Source organism: Scyliorhinus torazame, chromosome 6, assembly GCF_047496885.1.
Source record: "Scyliorhinus torazame isolate Kashiwa2021f chromosome 6, sScyTor2.1, whole genome shotgun sequence".
NCBI lineage: Eukaryota > Metazoa > Chordata > Chondrichthyes > Carcharhiniformes > Scyliorhinidae > Scyliorhinus > Scyliorhinus torazame.
The window spans coordinates 112643433-112662792 of record NC_092712.1 but is presented as its reverse complement, the minus strand read 5'-3'; the positions used below and the strand labels follow the sequence as shown (position 1 = coordinate 112662792).

At 46.9% G+C, this 19360-nt stretch overlaps 1 protein-coding gene across 5 annotated transcripts in view; it reads right to left on the bottom strand.

The window, feature by feature from the left end:
* cdk14 (cyclin dependent kinase 14) overlaps positions 1-19360 on the bottom strand; it is a 935572-nt gene that overhangs the window by 127281 nt on the left and 788931 nt on the right. The window lies entirely within an intron of this gene.

Genomic DNA, 19360 nt, shown 5'->3' with positions numbered 1-19360 from the left:
TTGCGAGGGCTCTGTGAGCCCCGTCCAGCTCCAGGGGTCGAGGGAATATCCCTGTCCCTATCAGTGTCTCCAGCATCTTGGACGCAAATGCTCCCGCATCCGACCCGTTCACACCTTCAGGGAGGCCCACAATTCTCAAGTTCTGTCTCCTGGACCTGTTTTCTAGATCCTCAAGCCTATCCTGCCACTTCTTGTGGAGGTCTTCCTGCACCTCCACCTTAAGGGCCAATACGACCAACTCGCCCTCATGGTCGGACAGCTTTTTCTCCATCTCCTTAATCACTTTCCCTTGTGTCGCCTGAGTTGCGATCATTTGGTCTATTGATGCCTTCATCGGGGCTGGCTTGTACATTTTAAGATCAGCAAAGCAGCCCCTAAGGAACTCCTGTTGCTCCTGTGACCACTGCGCCCATGCACCCTGGTCTATACCAGCTGCCATGCCATGCCTCAGCGCCCGCTCCGCACGCTTCTGTCTGTTGGGACTTAAACACTTCACCCTGCCATTCCTGGTCCAGCTATCCATACAACAGAGAGGGAACCCTTTTGGCAGTGTTCGCTTCACCAATCTGACCCAAAAAGTCAGTGAAAACTCCTGAAAAAAGGTCCGAGAGTCCGTTCCAGACGGGAGCTGCCGAATGCGCAACCTACTCCTCCATGGCCGCCACCGGAAGTCCAACAATTTATATTTATATGGTGCCTAGTGAGATATCCCAAGGCAATTGACAGCAGCAATATAAAACAAAGTATGATACCTGTCATGATAGGCACTCTTGTAAATAATGGATACAGACAGGCAGTGACAGACACCCAGTACAGCCAATCAACACAGGACAGAACACAACCAATCACCAGGCAAAACACTAGAGGGTGGTCTCCCACTATAAAGCACACGCGGCATCAGCACTCTGCCTCTTTCCACTGGTGACAACTGTAGTGACAGTCAAGGTGTATATATCAGTTAGCACCATCTACACGTGGCTCAGAGCTAGTCTGGTCTAGTTAGTTATAACAAGCACGCTTAAATTAGTAGTGTCAAACCCACAACGAATTGTGTGCACTGCTTAACAAGTTCAATAAAGAGTATTGAACCAAAATCGCAGTTTGGAGTCTACTTTCAAGTACAACTGCATCCAGTTGCAGTCCGTGTTACCCCAGGGTGATTAACATGACATGGTGCCAGTAGTCTACTTTCTCTAAGGGGCTTATCTCGAGTGATTCCGTGATGACCAGCAAGTGCCTTCCAGCAAATCCCCTCCACAGCTACGGATCTCCAGCAATCTCAGTGCCAACTGGCGGGTCTTCAAGCAAAGGTTCCTTCTCTACATTGAGGTGTCAGGCCTCGAGGATGCATCCGATGCCAGAAAAATCGCGCTGCTCCTATCAACTGCGGGGGAGCAAGCCATCCAGATTTTCAACTCGCTTAATTTTACCGACGACCAGGACAAGACCAAATTCAAGACCGTTTTAGAGAAGTTCGACAGTCACTGTGAAGTCGAAACAAACGAGAGCTTTGAGTGCTATATATTCCAGGAACGCCTTCAGGGCAAGGATGAACCTTTCCAACACTTTCAAACTCATCTCCGTATATTAGCGCAGTCCTTCAATTAAGGCGACATCGCTGAGTCCATCAGGGATCAGATCGTGTTTGGGGTGCACTGCGATTCCTTGCGGGAGCAACTCCTCAAAATTAAGCATATGACCCTGCCTGTCGCAATCGAGACGTGTATAGTGCATGAGCATGTGAAAAATCGGTACTCCCGTCTCAAATCGGCAGAATACGAAAAACTTGCCTCCCACGAGGCAGAGTGTGTACAGGCTATCGCCTGGATGCAGCACCTCAGTATCGATGATAGCGGCCATTTTGCGCGCTTTTCCCGGGGCACCGCGCATGCGCAACACGAACGGGAGAACAAAGCGACCGAAAACCAAACTGCGCAGGTGCGAACGTCGGCTGACCACACTGCGCATGTGCGACGACGCACGGAGCGTAACGACGTCAACGTCATGACGTGCCCGAACTGTGGCACTGCCCACTTAAAGTGGCAATGCCCTGCAAAAGGCAGGCGATGTTTAAATTGCGGGAAGCCTGGACATTATACAGCCTTGTGCAGGTCTGCACCACCAATCTGGCAGCAATCCCGCCTGTCAAGGCGCCGTCGTCCCCACCTCCACCTCTCAGGCGGTCGATAAGGATCCGACGCAAGCCCCAAAGATTGGACTTATAGACATTTATCTTGTAAATTTTGTTCTGTATCTGCACACTAGACACCTCTCATGTATATATTCATCCACTCACCATTTAATGTAGATACATGTAAATACAGTTGCATATGCTCCAAGCAACCAACATTTTTTTTTAAAAAGGGGGGATGTCATGGTATACACTCTTATACGTAATGAGGTACAGACAGACAGTGACAGACACCCACTACAGCCAATCAACACACAGGACAGAACACAACCAATCACCAGGCAGGCAGAACACTAGAGGGTGGTCTCCCACTATAAAACACATGAGGCATGAGCACTCTGCCTCTTTCCACTGGTGACAACTGTAGTGACAGCCAGGGTGTATATATCAGTTAGCACCTTCTACACGTGGCTCAGAGCTCATCTGGTCTAGTTAGTTATAAAAAGCACGCTTAGATTAGTAGAGTGTCAAACCCACAGCGAACTGTGTGCACTGCTTAACAAGTTCAATAAAGCGTATTGAACCAACATCAAAGTTTGGAGTCTACTTTCAAGTACAACTGCATCCAGTTGCAGTCTGTGTTACCCCAGGGTGAATAACACGACAATACTGAGTCACAGAGATATTTGGTCGGATGACCAAATGCTTGGACGAAATGTTTTAATATGTGCCTTAATGGGAGAAACTAGGATGGAGACATGGAGAGATAGGGAGCGAATTCCATAGCATGGGGCCTCGGCATGAAGCGATGGCCACCGATGGTAGAATAGTTAAAACTGGGAATATACAAAATGCCAGAAATTACAGAAGTACGGATATCTCAAGAAGGTTGCGAGATTGAAGTTAGAGATAGAGGGAGGCAAGGCCATGGCAACATTTGTAAAACAAATATGACTATTTTAATTTCAAGATGTTGCTTGACCAGGTGTCAATGTAGGTCAGTGGGCACAAGAGTGATAGGAGAATGTTGGTTCCTATGAGTAAGAGACAGATTTTGGAATGATCTCAAGATTACGGGAGTGGAGGCTCACCTGTCAGGGGTGTGTGGAATAGTCAAGTCCAGAGGTCACTAAGACATGAATGAGGGGTTTCAGATGAGTGAGACAAGGTGAAGCAGAATGACGTTATGGAAGTGGAAATACTCGGATACTACGACTGGGAGGTCAGAAGCTCATCTCAGAATGAAATGTAACACCATGGTTACAAACAGCTGTTGCCATGGAGAGTGATGGAGTCGGTATTAAAGGAATGAAGTTTGGAGGGATGTCCACAAACAATAGCTTTAACAATTTTGACTGGAGGAAACCTCCGTTTTGTGAGGGCCACAAAGAATCCAGCACGTGTTTTAAGGATACAAAGTAATAACATTTATTTACAATAACATATATATATATATATATATATATAGCAGCAGCAACTTCCCTTGCTGCACACTCCTTCCTGCTGGTTCCAAGCTGGCCAGCTTTATTTATACATGGAGTTTACTAATGGTTTCTCCGCCCCCCTCATTGGGGAAGCTCATACTCCGACAGGATTGCGGGATTGTCATTAGTCCCCAGCTAATGGTAAGCAGGCAGGTTATAACATCTCTCCCCCCCCCAAAGTCCAAGGAATCCACCGAAGACCCTGGCGAAGGAGGGCATCGGACTCGTTTTGCCGCAGGCCGGACACCATTTGCACGCGGCGCTGGGTCAGGCGGCGTGTAACGAGACGGAGACCGGCGCTTCCGTGATGAACGGCGGTTGTACATCCACGGCCCATGGACCCGAGGATTCCCCCTCTGATGCGTCCATCTCGGAGTCAGAGTCTGCTGCCTCCATCATGTCAGCGTCTCTATCTCCATTCGGTTCTGTAACGACTAGCGCAGACTTTGAGTGAGGCACCAGAGGAAGATTGTGAGGACTACCTTCCCTTGTCTCTGGTCTCTGCGGCTGTAGAAATGAGCTCCGGGGGCGGGGAATCTTTGGAGAGGATAGTCTTCTGGACCGGACGTGGTCTACATGTTTGCGCTGGAGACGACCCTGGGCTTGCACCTGGTAAAATATAGGGCCCGTTTGGCGAAAGATTACGCCAGGAACCCACTGGGCACCACCAGCAAAATTCCGAACGAACACTGGGTCACCGGGCGCAAACTGCCGAACCGGCCGATGCCGAGAAAATCCCTGTCCCTGCCGTTCTTGTGTGCACCGTACTTTTGCGCCAATGTCCAGGAAAACCATACTAAGGCGGGTGCGAAGTCTCCGGCCCATTAGGAGTTCTGCGGGAGCTACCCCAGTCACCGCATGGGGGGTGGTCCTATACGTAACCAAAACGTGAGCCAGTCTCGTGTCCATTGATCCGGAAGACTGCTTCTTTAGGCCTCTTTTGAATGTCTGCACTGCGCGCTCTGCCAACCCATTTGAAGCCGGGTGGTAAGGGGCAGTGCGGATATGGCGTATGCCGTTCATCTTTATGAACCTCGCAAACTCCTCACTCGTAAATGGAGTGCCGTTACCCGTGACCAGCACCTCGGGGAGGCCATACGTACTAAAAGACAAACGCATCTTTTCAATTGTTGCGCAGGACGTTGTCCCCTGCATCTTATGCACCTCTAGCCATTTAGACTGGGCGTCAATTAATAAAAGGAACATGGATCCTTGAAAAGGGCCTGCGAAATCTGCATGCAAGCGCGCCCAAGGCCGCCCTGGCCATTCCCAGTGATGTAGGGGCGCGGCCGGCGGAAGCTTCTGATGCTCCTGGCAAATGGAGCAGTTTTGGCCACCTTCTCAATGTCGGTGTCGAGGCCTGACCACCAGATATAACTCCGGGCCAACATTTTCATTTTGGTCACACCTGGATGCCCATTGTGCAAGTCTCTTAGTATCAGCTCCTGGTCTTTTTCCGGGACAATCACACGCGTCCCCCACAAGAGGATGCCGTCTTCCACGCTGGATTCTGACAGCTTGGAGGAAAATGCCCGCAACTCGCCTGGGAGCTGTCTATGCTGCTCACCATACAGGACTATGTGCCGAATCTTTGACAGGACTGGCTCCGTCTGCTCCACTCACGGATCTGTGATGCCGTGACAGGCAAGGTGTCCATAAAATTTAGGGTTGCAACCACCTCACCGGTCATGGGGGTCGACATGGGGCCGGTCGATAAAGGCAATCGGCTCAGTGCGTCGGCATTTGCTATCTGCGTTCCTGGTTTGTGCTCCAGAGAATACTCGTATGCAACAAGCAACAAAGCCCAGCGCTGGATTCCTGCAGAAGCAATGGGCGGTATTGGCTTATCCTCTCTGGAAAGTCCCAACAGAGGCTTATGATCAGTCACGATAGTAAAATGGCGGCCATACACGTACTGGTGGAAGCATTTCATCGCAAAAACCACTGCCAGGCCCTCCTTCTCGATCTGCGTGTACTTTTTCTCCGCTGCAGTCAATGTGCGGGAGGCGAAAGCTATCGGTCGCTCGGCCCCGTTCTCCATCTTGTGGGACAGGATGGCCCCAATACCATACGGGGATGCATCACATGTGACGAACAAAGGCTTTCCAGGATCATAGTGGGTTAGTAACCCAGATGACGACAATTGTTGCTTTACCCGCCGGAAAGCGGTTTCTTGCGGCTGACCCCAAACCCAGGTGTGATTTTTCTTTAGCAGAAGGTGCAACGGGGCCAGCGTAGTTGCCAGATTGGGGAGGAACTTCCCGTAATAGTTTACGAGACCGAGAAAAGAACAAAGATGCGAAGTGTCAGTCAGGGCGGGGGCCCGATGAATCGCACGCACCTTCTCTGCGACGGGGTGCAAACCTTCGCGGTCCACCCGATAACCTAGGTAGACTACTTCCTTTGCCTGAAATACGCACTTTGTGTGACGTAAACGGACTCCAGCCTCCGAAAAGCGTCTAAGGACAGCCTCCAGATTTTCCAAATGTTCCTGCTCCGACTTCCCTGTAATCAAAATGTCATCTAAGTAGACAGCGACACGTGGTAAACCTCTCAAAATGCCCTCCATAACACGTTGAAAAATAGTGCAGGCAGAGGATACTCCAAAGGGCAACCGTGAATATTCATAGCGCGGCGTGGCTCCTGGTTCGACTTGGATAAGGGCTACGGCCCCTTTTATTTTCCCCAAACCAGGCTGGAATACATCTGGGTATCGTCCTAGCACCTCAGTCAACCCTTCAGAAACAGTTTGGAGGATGTGCTGCCATTGCAACCACAAATGGCGCAACCAGTCCCGACCCAACAGGCTGGACCCATGGCCGCGCACCACGATAAGTGGGAAACGCCCCTCCTGGCGTCCATAAACAACAGGGGTCATTGTAGTTCCTGCAATGTCCAGTGGTTCCCCCGTGTAGGTGGCCAACCTATCCTGTGAGTCGGTTAATGTAAGGGTCTGTATACCCTGCTTGATGCGGTCGAATGTCCTCTGGGCGATCACGGAGACCGCTGCGCCAGTGTCCAACTCCATCTCAAGCGGGTGACCATTGACCCGTACTGTCACCTTAATGGGGGCCACACGGGGAGCTGCCACACAATGCAGCTGCAGGCAGTCATCCTCCATCTCCACGTCCTCAGGAGTAGTCGCCGCAGGTTCATCCACATGGAAGGTATGGCCCCTGGGCTGGTCCCAGTTTTGGTCGTAACGACGGCGCCTCTGGCGCCCCCAGGACCGACGTCCGCGACGGGACGGCGCCTACAAGTCTGACACGGACATGGCTCCTCATCCATTGGTTCTGGAGAAGGCTCCCTTCGGGGAGGAATGTCCGACGGCCACTGGCGTCGGTCCGGATGTCGCCTCGCCCAAGGTACTGCAGGAGTGCGGGGGGACGTTTTCGGACGGAACAGGTTGTGACCCAAGGCATGCACTTCCATTCCCTGTAGCTCCTGCACTCCTCGTTCTGCGCTCTCTCGGGACAATACTATTTCAATGGCCTGTTGAAAAGTCAATGTTGGCTCAGCTAACAACTTTCTCTGGTGGCCGCATTGTTAATACCGCAAACCAAACGGTCGCGTAACATTTCTGACAAGGTCTCACCATAGTCACAGTACTCCGCAATCCTGCGTAGCCTGGATAGAAAATCGACAAGGGATTCTCCAGGGGGTCCTCTCAGCGGTATTAAACCGGTAACGGTGGACTATCGTGGACGGGGTTGGGTTAAAATGTTGCCCCACTATATTGACAAGTTCATCATTGTCCGGCGCAGCTGGGTACGTAAGGCTCCTAATCACTGCAAACGTATGCGGGCCGCAGGCGGTGAGCAATATGACCACCTGGCACACATTTTCGATATTGTTTGCCCAGAAATAGTAACGCATCTCTTGAGTGTACTGGTTCCAGCTTTCCAGCGCAGCATCAAAAACATCCAAACATCCGCACGGTGGCATGGTATAATAGAAAACAACTTCCAACCTGTATCCAACAAAAATCCAGGGAGGTGGCTTCAGCAGTGTAGACAGCTATTTCACTTTAACCCTCGTCACCAGTTTTGTGAGGACCACGAAGAATTCAGTACGAGTTTCAAGGATACAAAGTAATCACATTTATTTGCAATAACATATATAACAGCAGCAGCAACTTCCCTTGCTGCACACTCCTTCCTGCTGGTTCCAAACTGGCCAGCTTTATTTATACATGGAGTTTACTAATGGTTTCCCTCATTGGGGAAATTCATACTCCCACAGGATTGTGGGATTGTCATTAGTCCCCAGCCAATGGTAAGCAGGCAGATTATAACACTCCGCTAATCCATAACTGGGTGTCAGATAAGCAGTCTGATGAATTTACAATAGTGGAGGAGTCAAGTGAATTGGTCGGGGTGAGGTGATAAATGCTTGATTTGCGCAGTGCCCAAAAGAAAATAGAATATTTTAATTTGAATATTATCATCATACTCAAATGGCTGGGATATTGTTGATAATTATAACACAATTAGTGTGAGAAAGCAAAGTGATGGAAAGGATAGTGCAATCAGGTGGCAAGTGAACAAAAATATGCTCACTGCTGATTAGTTTGCGTTCCTCCAGGGATATTCAGATCCAGACCTCATTATAGCCTTGACCCGTACATGGGCAAACAAGCCAAGTTCAAGAGGCAAGGCAAGAGTTATTGCACTTGACACTCGGGCAACATTTGGCTGAATGTGGCATCAAGGAGGCCTAGCAAAATTGTTCAATGGGATGAATCAGGAGAAAACTCCCGACTGACTGGATTCATACCTAGCACAAAGGAAGATGGCTGTGATTGTTGTAGGCCAAACATTTCACCCCAAGATATCACTGCAGGAGTTCAAGGGGTCAAATGGCCTACCCTAATCCAATTTATGTTCTTATTATTGTTTGGGGTGATAACTGAAAAGTTACATTTGTACCATACAAGTGCCAGGCAATGACCATCTCCAACAAGAGGAAATCTAATCATCTCTCCTCGACATTCATTGAATCCCCACCATCATTATCCTGGGGGTTACAATTGACCAGAAACTGAACTGGACTAGCCATATAAATACTATGGTTACAAGAGTAGGTCAGGGGCTAGAAATCCTGCAGCGAGTAACTCTCCCCCTGATTCCCCAAAGCCTGTCCATCATCTGCAAGGCACATGTCAGGGGTGTGTTGGAATACTCTCCACTTGCTTAGATGAGTGCAGCTCCAACACACCAGGAGATCAACAGCATCTGGGATAAAGCAATCATGTTTGATTGTGGACCCATCCACCAGATAAACATTTACTCCCTCCAATGCCGGCGCACAGTAGCAGCTGTGTGCACCTTATACAAGATACACTGCGGTGATTAATCAAGCCTCCTTCGATAGCACCTTCCAAATGTGACCTCTGCCACCTGGGACAATTAGAGCAGCAGATACATGGGAATATCAGGATCTACAAATTCCCTTGAAGCCACACACCAAATTGACATAGAACTATTCCTTCACTGTTATTGGACCAAAAACCTGGAATTACCTTCCTACCTAAATTATGGGTGTACCTACATTAGATGGGGACTGTAACAGTTCAAGAAGATAACATATCATCACTTCAAGGGCAAAGAGGGTTGGGCAAAAAAGGTTGGCTTTGCCAGCAATGCTCACATCCCATGAATGAATTTTAAAAAACCTTCAAGCATTACAGTTCCAAATATGATCAAGGTGAAAAAAAAAATGTTTCTTGCAACTTGCCTGGTTACATATTCTTTTAAAATTAGTGTAACGTTAAACCTTCACAAGTGATTTTTTTTAAGCAGTTCAAGGTTTAGATTCACCACATGGATGGCAATTTGCCAAAAGAGTAGGAAAGAATGGTATTGTGAAACATACTTTCTGCATTTTCTTTCGATTGAGTGTCATATATGGTTCAGTGGTCGAGGTGTTTCTTCTGAGTCAAAAGACTGTGGCTTCAAACACAATATCACATATTGCAGGTTGACACTTCAGAGCAGTACTGAGGGAATGCTGTCTTACAGGCTAGACATTAAACGGAGCCTGTCTGCTCATTTGTGTGGACGTAAATAATGTCTTGGCACATTTTCAAAGAGTAAGTATTCCTCCTGGTGTTTTGGTTAACCTTCATCCCTCAACCAAACCTGCTAAAATTGATTATTTGCTCTTATTAAAATCTTGGCATGCTAATTGACGTTTGCATTTTTTTTTACAAGATAGCAGTAGCCACATTTCAAATATAATTTGGCTTTGAAATACTTTGTAAACCCCCAAGGGTGTGAAATATTTTATATAATTCCTCCTCCATCCCCCCCCCAAATGACCCAAGAGTCTTATGTAAGCTTGAGAAAGGTCAAATACAAATGCTGAGGAATCTGCAAAGGTACATACGAAGTATACATTCTCATCCCCAACATACGTAAACCCCAAAAGCAAAGTCAAGTATTGAGAACAGACATGGTTCAAAGATGCAAATAGGGCATATATCACGTGTAACTTTTCACTGTGAGAGGCACCACCCGCTGCAGGCCTATCTGTTTCTGAATGAGAAGTTGAGGTCCAGTGTCAGGTCTATACCTAGACAACAACAACCCTGGCTAGATCGACATTGGCATCAGATTCTTGGGTGTGTCACAGGTGGTTGATTCAGTTCACAGAAACCATCACTGGGAATGTGACCCTGATTTAACACTGACTAATCTCCTTGCTTGCTCCACACGATTGGCCATCATTAGTTGGTGCTATTCTAAGTGGCCATTCAAAAGTAGCACTGATAGAGACTTAAGAACATGTTTTCTACCCAAGATGTTGGCTGGAAAACATACACAATACACAGATAAAGAAATTAAAAATTATCAGCAATGTGGGTGATGATGTGTTATGTACTCTGGGATAATACAGGCTGCAACTGGATGCAGCTTTAACCAAAAGATACTCCAGACCTTGAAGTTAGTTCAATCTGATTTATTGAACCAGTAGCACAGTTCTCCATGAGTTCGACTCTGCTAACTTAAGTGTGGTTACTCTGTCTGACTGAACCAGACTAGCTCTTAGCCACGTGCTGGAGATACTTTACATACACCCTGATTCACTCTATAGATGTTCATCAGTGGAAAGAGGCGGAGTGTGAGTGCCTCGTGCCTTTTATAGTGAGATACCACCTGAGTGTCCTGCCTGCTCATTGGTCATGTCCTGTTCTCTGTGTTCAATAGCTGCCTGTCTGTGTGTCATTATCTGCATATCATGACATTGTTGGCACATGGGAACGTACTTTCATGCGGTGGCACATATTAACATATTTACATGCGATGGCATATGTGAATGTATTTACATGTGAAGACAGCTGTCTAATGTGAGAAAACAACAAAGCATCAGATTCTTGGGTGTGTCACAGGTGGTTGATTCAGTCTAATGTGAGAAAACAGAACATAGCAAACAAAACAAATGTTCATAAGTCCAGTCTCTGGGGCTTGTGTCTGATCCTTGTCAACTGCCAGAAAGGTGGTGGTGGGGACGATAGCGCCTTGACAGGCGGGATGGAACCCTGACTGGTGGCCTCGTGGTTCGAGGTATCAGGAAGTGGCAAAACAACAGACAGAAACGGAAAAGCGGTTGCGGGCAGGCAACTTTGCGCAATCATAGAATTTACAGTGCAGAAGGAGGCCATTCAGCCCATCGAGTCTGCACCGGCTCTTGGAAATAGCACCCTACCCAAGGTCAACATCTCCACCCTATCCCCATAACCCAGTAACCAACACTAACCAACACTAAGGGCAATTTATCAGGGCCAATCCACCTAACCTGCACATCTTTGGACTGTGGGAGGAACCGGAGTACCCGGAGGAAACCCACGCACACACGGGAAGAACGTGCAGACTCCACACAGACAGTGACCTAAGCCGGGAATCGAACCGGAGACCCTGGAGCTGTGAAGCAATTGTGCTAATCACCATGCTACCGTGCAATGCCCGTCTGTTTCATCACACAACAGAACCATCAGCCATACGTACAACATACGAGCGGGACACAGCCTGTCAAACAACGACAGCTGGAGCAGACCAGCCACCATCCAGTATCTTGATCCTGACAGTGTCTGCCGGGGATAACACGGGCAAATCGGTGGCATGAGCATCATAGCCCTGCTTTTGCTGGTTTTGAAGCTGCTGCACCTTCTGCAGCACCGGGAGGTGATCCAGGTTGGGCAAGTGTATGGCTGGAAGTACTTTCGGATAACACAGGTTGCAACTGGATGCAGCTTTAATCAAAAGATACTCCAGACCTTGAAGTTAGTTCAATCTGATTTATTGAACCAGTAGCACAGTTAGCACAGTTCTCTATGAGTTCGATTCTCTGCTAACCTAAGTGTGGTTACTCTGTCTGACTGGACCAGACTAGCTCTTAGCCACATGCTGGAGGTGTGATATTGTAAATACACCCTGACTCATGCTGCAGATGTTCATCAGTGGAAAGAGGCGGAGTGTGAGTGCCTCATGCCTTTTATAGTGAGATACCACCCCTGAGTGTCCTGCCTGCTCATTGGTCATGTCCTGTACTCTATGTTCATTAGCTGCCTGTCTGTATATCATTATCTGCATGTCTGCATATCATGACAGGTGACAGAAAAGATTTGGCACCATTTACATAAAACAATTCCCATTATGTTATCTATGTACTTATGAATTTGGTGAATATTCTGAAGTGCAAGTATCTAATTGTTGCCTCTTAAAGTCTGTGGAGATTTTAAAAACATGCCACCCAGGTGAAAAATTGAAAAACACATTTGGCCATGATTACAATGAGGCAGAACATAGGAACAGGAGTCGGCCATTCAGCCCCTCGAGCCTGTCCCGCCATTTAATGAGATCATGGCTAATCCGTGGCCAAACTCCAAATACCTGCCATTGGCCCATATCCCTTAATATCTTTGCATAACAAAAATCTATCTATCCCGGATTTAAATTGAACAACTGTTCTAGCTTCAACTGTGGTTTGTGTGAGAGTTCCAAACCTCTACCACCCTTTCAGTGAAGATGTGCTTCGTAACATCGCTCCTGAATGGTCCACCCTAATTTTTACACTATGCCCTCTAGTTTTAAAATTTTCAACCATGAAAATAGTTTATCTTTATCTACCCTGTCTTTCCTCGGTAATATCTTCAATACTTCGATCAGATCACCCCTTAACCTTCTAGATTCTAGCAAAAATAGACCTAATTTGTGTAATCTCTCCTCATAACGTAACCCCCGTAGTCCAAGTATAATTTTAGTAAACCGACTAACACCTGAGAACGATTGAACGCTGCTGAAAGGTAAGTTAAATTCTAAAACCCTGAAATGAGTCACTGGACAACTAGCAGATAAATGTTTAACCTGTTAATCTGAAATTCCCCTCTCTGCCCTTTAAGTACGCGTGTTAACCTGTTTGATTTAACTGATCTTAAAAATCAAAATAGCAGAAAGGGGAGTTTCAAGTGACTCTACGTTAAGTATTTCTCTCAATTTAACATCTGGGCCCAAGGAGGTTAATTTTATTAGAGCTGCATCTTCATGCAAAAAAAGGTAAAGTAAGGTGATAAATGTCATTATGACTAATTGCCAAGAATGCAACAAACACAGACAAATCATTTAAAAAGGTTGGATTGCAACGCTTTTGATAAAAATTGTTCTTCCACCACTTCGCTGAAAGTGGAAGAGCTACCTATACATTTCTTAATTTTCTTAAAATATGCAAATAAAGCAGCTGTTTTAAATAATCTGAAAACTAATTATCATGAGCAAAATAATTTGTAGCATTAAAAATAATGAAATGTAAATCTAGAAATTGCTTTTCCCAGCAGCTTAAGCCGAACTACACTAAAGGCCCAGACCATTTATATTGCAGTGCAACATTGTTCTTTTTCAGTTGGTGCATATTGAATTGGAAAATATACCCTCAGCCACTACTGTAGCAGAGCAATGGTAACCCACCAACAAATTAATATTCACCAACATTCTGCTATAAAACGAGTATGACCAGTCATTTTCTGTTTGTATTTGTAAAGCATAGAAAATGTGAAGTCCTGGAAGGAGGAATGGTTCTTGACTTGCCGATCATTTCCCTTTGGCACTCCGGGTCAAGAATCCCAGCTTTGATGCATCAGATAATAACTTAATCAGTTAAGTATCTCCACTGCGAAAAGTTTGATTCAGAGTTTACAACCAGTGGCAAAAGACAAACTTGCTGTGACATTACAACCTCTGACTTTCCTCGTTATATAGCCAGTGCCAGCTCAAAAACATTTTCAGGAGCCTTCGGTTTGCTTATTGAAGCTCCGCTGTGGAATTATTATAGGGCTGGGACTCATTTACCATGAAATTCTTTACAGATTTGGTGTGGTGTCAGGAATTTCTGTTTTGAGAATTAATCAGGAAAGAATGGAACCTTTTGTACAGCCCTAAAAATCAGGCATTAAAACCTCAACACTGATGAGCACCTGCTGCAGCAGAAGAATTAAACATATTCCTTATCACGCTCATCAGAATATGCAAAGAGGATGTTCTGCAGAAGGTTAATGTTTTCACAAGGTAGGTAGCTTCACCAGGGGCTTTGCTGCTGCAATGCAGAACAACAAAGTACAAGGCTTTGAAGTTGAAGTCTTTAGACTTGGAACTACGCAAGGCTGTCCATTGCATACAGATTAACTATGTTGCCAACAATTTCATCTAGCGCTGTAATGGCCTAGAATACCCATTCCCCAGGGAGTTGTACCAAGAAGGTACCCCAGAAGATGCACTGGGGATTCAACCCCCCAGAAGTCCCCACGGAAGCACTGCGTGACAATTGCCTGGAAAATTTCAACTTCCAATGGGCAATTACCCTACCCGGGACCCATCGAAATTCAAAATTGGTGACTTGAGATGGTTTTGCCTTCCTTAACAGAATAGATACCCAGGAAGTGTTAAAAGCACTTCTAACTCCTGGGTAACTACGTGATAACCCGACCCCACTGACACCAATGCTCCCCTGCCACAACCTCACTGAACATCAAGGCCCCCCCACCTCTCCTCACCGACTGCACTCAACTCCAACACCCCCCCCACTGCTCCCCCACCGAACACTAATGCCCCCTACACCTCCCCAATCACGCACTGAACTCCAACACCCCCACAACCCCGCCCCCCCCCCCCCCCCCCCCCCACCCGCCACTGACCACCCAACCGTGTAGTTGTATTGTCACCGGATTAATAATCCAGAGACCCAGGGTAATGCTCTGGGGATCCGGGTTTGAATCCCATCAATGGCAGATTGTGAAATTTGAATTCAATAAACATCTGGGCCTGGATTCTCCGTTTTTGGGACAACGTCTCCATGCCGTCGTGAAAACTGTGGTCTTTTACACCAGGAAAACTGGCGTCGAAAGGCCACAGATGCACTGTCTTGCAGGGGGCTAGCAGGCGGCTGTTGTGGAGCTCGCAGCTCCAGCTGCCGATACGACCCCCTGCACTTCCAGCACAGAGGCCGCGCATGTGCATGGCGGCGGCCGTTCCGTGCTCCATGGCGGACTCAGCCCGCGGACCTGGACCGCCGAATTAGTGCCCCGCATCGGTCGCTTGCCCGCCCACCCCGGACCACCCGCATACATAACCCCCAGTCCTGAACGAAGCCACCCCGCCCTCCGATCGGCCCTCCCCCAACTGTGGGGGCCCAGACCGAGTCCGCAGCCACCACGCGAGGTTCCTGAATGGCAGGAAATGATTAGAACCATGTCATCAGGAATTCGGCAAGTCGGGGACGGAGAATAGCGGGGCGGGCCTCTGGCAATGGCCTGAGGCGGTGGATACTGAGTGCGACGTACTCCCAGAGTCAGGGGGCGGAGAATAGCGGAACAGGCGCCAGTCCCGATTTCATGCAGGAAAACGGATTCTCTGCCCAGTCGCCAAACGTGATTTCGGCATCGGGGTGTGGAGAATCCAGACCCTGGAATTAAAGTCAAATGATGACTATGAAACCATTGTCGATTGTTGTAAAACCTCATCTGGCTCACTAATGCTCTTTAGGGAAGGAAACCCTTTCTTCCACCATCACCACAACTATATTTTGTTGTACAAAAGTTATCTCTGGAATCCCGAAGGATCTCTCCTTGGCCCCTTCCACTTCTGTGCAATCCCTCAGTGCATAATCAGAAAACATGCAGGAATCCTCAAGAACGACACTCAACTCTACATCACCATGTCTCTTGACCCCCTCCATTGACTATGAATATTTAATTGAAGATAATTCTGGGAGTTCAAAGTCAGAACCTTCACAAACCCCCCTTCTTAACCATCAACACCATCCTTCTAGGGCTACGGTCTGAGGCTGAACCAGACTGTTCGCAACGTCAGTGACCTTGTTCACCCTGAATTCAGCTTCCAAATCCAAAACCTGCCACGAAGGCCAGCCATTTCCACTTTAGTAACATTGCCTAGTTCTGCTCCATCTCAGCCCATCTGCTGCTAAAACCTTTATCCATTCTTTTGCTATCTCCAGATTTAGTGGCTTCCTACCATCTTAAAATTGAGCTCTTCCAAAATTCTCCGCTGCTAGCAGCCTAACTTGCACCAAGTCCTATTCATTCATTATCCGTGCTTGCTATACTGCACCATGTAGCGTTAGTAAGATGCAACATTGCGACTGCAAAATGGCTTACATTCACTCGCAAATCAGCAACGCTTCACTTTAAAATTCTCTTCCGTGCATTCAAGTGGTTTCATTGATTTGCTCCTCCCCATCTCTGCAATCGCCTCCTGACCTACAACCCACCGGGATCTCTGCACTCCTCCAATTCTGGCCTCTTGCAAGTCTGCAATTTCCTCTACCCTGCTATGAGTGGCCATGCCTTCAGCTATCTGGGTCTCAAGCTCTGGAATTGGGCAGCACAGTAGCATTGTGGATATCACAATTGCTTCACAGCTCCAGAGTCCCAGGTTCGATTCCCGGCTTGGGTCACTCTCTGTCCGGAAACTGCACATTCTCCCCGTGTGTGCGTGGGTTTCCTCCGGGTGCTCCGGTTTCCTCCCACAGTCCAAAGATGTGCGGGTTAGGTGGATTGGCCATGCTAAATTGCCCATAGTGTCCAAAATTGCCCTTAGTGTTGGGTGGGGTTTCTGGGTTATGGGGATTAGGTGGGGTTACTGGGTTATGGTGATAGGTAGAGGTGTGGACCTTGGGTAGGGTGCTCTTTCCAAGATTGCCCTTAGTGTTGGGTGGGGTTTCTGGGTTATGGTGATAGGTGGAGGTGTGGACCTTGGGTAGGGTGCTCTTTCCAAGAGCCGGTGCAGACTCGATGGGCCGAATGGCCTCCTTCTGCACTGTAAATTCTATGTAATTTACTCCCTACACTTCTCCTCCACCACTTTCTTCTCCTTTACGTCACTCCTAAAAATGAACTTTGACCAAGATTTCGGTCACCTGTCTTTACATGGCTCAGGGATAATTTTGTCTGCTAATGCTCCTGTGAAGGAACCTGGGATACATTACTGTGTCAAAGATGCTAAATAAATAATTGCAAGTTGCTGCAGTTCCAAGTAAAACAGTGAACCTAAAAAATATTGTTTACGGTGAACTACCTTCTTCAAAGTATTGCATTTATTCCAAACCCATATTTTATGGGAAAAGTGGGTCCATACAAAGATCTTGCTGATAAAGACAAGGGAGTGTGCCTTCAAGACAGCAGTGGTGTCAGCAACAGCAGGAACAATATAACCCAAGGTGTAATTATTATTAGGCAGAAAGCAAAACAATTAAATTAGACCCACAGAAATTATAGAAATCATAGGATCCCTACATGGAGGAGGCCATTTGGCCCATCAGGTCTGCACCGATCCTTCGAATGAGCACTCTACCCATGTCCAACCCACTATATCCCCATAACCACACCTAACCTGTACATCCCCGGACACTAAGGGGCAGTTTAGCATGGCCAGTCCACTGAACTTGCACATCTTTGGACTGTGTGAGGAAACCGCAGCACCCGGAGGAAACCCACACAGACAAGGGGGAAAAAGTGCAAACTCCACACAGTCACCCGAGGCTGGAATCGAAACCGGGTCTCTGGTGCTGTGAGGCAGCAGTGCTAACCACTGTGCCACCGTGCTGCCCACAAAGGTGTTGGAGCATTGGCAAGTATTAATACAAAGTAGGAAATGACTAAAACATTCCCAACAGATTGATGCCAAGGCAAAACAAATATAAACATTGCAGATCAATGCAAACATGAGGGCAATGATTACTGAATAATGTCTTGCTGAGATATTAGGGAATTTAATGTTTTTTTTAGCTAATCTTCCATTTACGTAAAACTATTGTGAAACATTACGCCCTAAATTTTCACTCCTGGGCCGAGTGTGCAGAGTGGGGGAAACTCTGCGAACCCAACTCCTGAAAATCAGCCCGGAAGTTCTGACTTTGGTTCCAGGGACAGGTGCGCACCACCCCCAGAAACAGTTCCGTGGCAGCACAGAGTTTGCTGAGTGTGGAGGCGGCTAGACGAAAAGGCAACTTTGGTGATCTGGCACTTTTGTCACAGCTGCAAAAAAATAACAAGATGACATAAACAGCCCACACACTCCCCACAACCTGTCCATGAAAAATTAACTGAAGGTTCTGGGGTGAACCAGGTGACAGTTTTTTATTGTCATGGATATGATAATGACCACAATGTCTATAAGTGTAGTTAATGAGTTGATGCACGTTGGGACCAATGATGTTCAATTTTTGCTTTATCTTATTATCCTGCCACGGGATGTGGACGTCACTGGCTAGGCCAGCATTTGTTGCTTATTCCTCATTGTCCTCGAAAAGGTAGTGCTGAGCCACCTTCTTCAATCACTGCAGTCCATCTGGTGTAGGTACACCCACAGTGAAATGCTGTTAAGGAGTTCCAGAGTTTTGACCAGTGACAGTGAAGGAACGGCAATGTAGTTCCAAGTCAGGGTGGCGCGTGACTTGATGGGGAAATGGCAGGTGGTGGTGCTCCCATAAGTTTTCTGCCCTTGTCCTTCTCGGTGGTAGAGGTTGCGAATTTGGAAGGCGCTGGTGAAGGAGCCTTGGCGAATTGCTACAGTGCATCTTCCATATGGTAAACACCATTTCCACCATACGTGATTGATGTTATGCTTCCACATTAATGTTTGCTGTTGATACTGGGCCACTATGACTTAATATAACCAATTAAAATTTATGGTTTACTCTTAAATATTCCCTCATGAGCAATAATGTTAAATACCCCTGTACATAGTCTGAGTATCTTGTATTTTGAAGTGTGCCCATCCTATCCAAGAGTAACACCCAGGTGACCCAGATGCGTTCTGAAATGGATATTCATAGCTTTTGCATGTAGATTTCGACAATCTTTTCAAAGGCAGAGAAGATATTTGTTGTAATGAGGCATGGTATGAATTGTTAACCTGGTTTCACAGCACATGAACATAATGATAATTGTCACCAGACTAACTTATTTTTATCAGAGTCACAAGTCTCTGTATAACAAAAAAAACATGTTTTTTTCTGCCCCACAATAATGGAATGTCTTGCGTGACTGAAAACAATATTAAGAAACCAATGGTGTTAAATTTGAGGGTATCCCAAAACCCAGAAGGGTAACTACACTGGTTCTTAGCGGTATATATTTTCAATTTGGTATACGGAGAGAAAAGATATGTAAACCAGGGAGGAATCGTCCATTTTGTGATGAATTAATAAATAATATTAATTAATTTAGAAGAAAAAC